Genomic DNA, 2,500 nt, shown 5'->3' with positions numbered 1-2,500 from the left:
ATAACTAATGCGAAGATCCTTAATTACGCATTACTTTCTTAATAAGTCTTAGTGCGATTTTTTTCATTGCGCATTACTTTCTTAATAAGTCTTAGTGCGATTTTTTTCATTGCGCATTACTTTTTTAATAAGTAATGCGGTTTTTTTTTTTTATTGCGCATTACTTTTTTTTTAAATATGTAATGCAATTTTTTTCATTACGCATTACTTTTGAAATAAGTAAGGCGATTTTTTTCATTACGCATTACTTTCCTAATAAGTAAGGCGATCTTTTTCATTACGCATTATTTTTTTAATAAGTAATGTAAATTTTTTTTTTTATTACGCATTACTTTCTTAATAATTAATTGCGATTTTTATTCAATAAGCATTACTTTTGAAATAAGTAATGCGATTTTTTTCATTACGCATTACCTTTTTAATAAATAATGCGATTTTTTTCATTACACATTACTTTTTTAATACGTAAGTAATACGATTTTTCTCATTGCGCATTACTTTCTTAATAAGTAATGCGATTTTTTTTATCACGCATTACTTTTTAAATAAGTAATGCGACTTTTTTCATTGCGCATTACTTTTTTAATAAGTAATGCGATTTTTTTCATTGCGCATTACTTTATTAATAAGTAATGCGATTTTTTTCATTGCGCATTACTTTTTTAATAAGTAATGCGGTTTTTTTTTTTTTTTTTTTTTTTGATTGCGCATTACTTTTTTTTAAATATGTAATGCAATTTTTTTCATTACGCATTACTTTTGAAATAAGTAAGGCGATTTTTTTCATTACGCATTACTTTCCTAATAAGTAAGGCGATCTTTTTCATTACGCATTATTTTTTTAATAAGTAATGTAAATTTTTTTTTTATTACGCATTACTTTCTTAATAATTAATTGCGATTTTTATTCATTAAGCATTACCTTTTTAATACGTAAGCAATACGATTTTTCTCATTGCGCATTACTTTCTTAATAAGTAATGCGATTTTTTTTATCACGCATTACTTTTTAAATAAGTAATGCGACTTTTTTCATTGCGCATTACTTTTTTAATAAGTAATGCGATTTTTTTCATTACGCATTACTTTTTTAATAACTAATGCGATTTTTTTCATTACGCATTACCTTTTTAATAAGTATAATGCGACTTTTTTCATTACGCATTACTTTCTTAATAATTAATGAGTAAAGAAATAATTATTTATTAAAAAAATAATAAGTAATGCATTATTTTTTAATTTGCATTTACATTACCCTGGTTTAGTATATGTAAGTTTGTGTATAAGTGATACGTACGAGAGTATTTTCGACGCTGGAGGTACTGACTGCCATTAGGGCCGGAGGTATCAACGACGTACGTGCGCGAGACCGGAGGTAACGACGGCGCTCGAGTGTGCCCGGAGGGATATCGACGATGGACGCGAGCGAGACCGGCGGGAACGACGACGGGTTGAATCTCGCGGGGCGGCGACGGGAGTATTCGAACTGATGCTTAAACGAAATAGGTCAATGTCTCTTTGCATATATATTTCGTATATGTAAGTATATATGCTTATATGTGTGAATATCTAATTACGGATATGAAAATTTTCGCCGCCGGAGGTAACGGCCGCGTTTGAGATCGGAGGTGACGACCGCGGTTGAGACCGGAGGTAACGACGGCGCGTAAGCGGGACCGTAGGTAGGCGATCGACGACGGCGAGCCGGATAACGTCGTCGGAGTCGAGTAAGTAGCGAAGGTAAGCGACAATACAAACAATTATAAAGGGCTCGTTAATGCTAAGCAAAAATAATATGATAAACAGCCAAGGCAAATTTTCTCAATAGCATTATAATTAATTAGGTAAACATTATATAATTATAAACGCGACTAATAGCACTGTGTTGGAGAAACGTTTCGACTATACTTAGTCATCTTCAGTCATAATACATTACCAATATGTATGAACTTAAAACATGAATGAAAGGATGGACACGAAAATATAATTAAACAGTTGAACAAGATGACCATTGAACAACCATAAAACAGCTCATTGCGTATCAAATTATGTCATAATAAATAAAAACGTAAACCAATCAATAGTGTAATCAAATTAATAATAAAATGAAAAATAATGAAATATTTTCGTAAGTCGGTTTTCATATTAAAATAAATTTATAAGATTAAAAACGACGGAAACCGTCGTTACGAATAACATAAACTGGTATGCGTATTGCAGAAAACTGTAAACTTATATTTTATGTTAATAGCAGATCTTAAAACACAATATTAAAAGGAGCAACAACACACAGAGTATTCGACAAAGCGCTAGAGACAATTGTGTAACGTACGGTAGTCAGAGGCAGAATGAGCGAGACGACTTATTTTCCGTTAGTCATTTTCGACAAAATGTCGAAAGTAAGCGAGATGAGAATTAAACGTAATAGCGCAATCTTATATATATACATATATATATATATATATATATATATATATATATATGTATATGTATGTATGTA

Source organism: Monomorium pharaonis, unplaced genomic scaffold, assembly GCF_013373865.1.
Source record: "Monomorium pharaonis isolate MP-MQ-018 unplaced genomic scaffold, ASM1337386v2 scaffold_526, whole genome shotgun sequence".
Classification (NCBI taxonomy): Eukaryota; Metazoa; Arthropoda; class Insecta; order Hymenoptera; family Formicidae; genus Monomorium; species Monomorium pharaonis.
The sequence above is the reverse complement of the archived record's forward strand: the minus strand, read 5'-3'. Positions refer to the sequence as shown.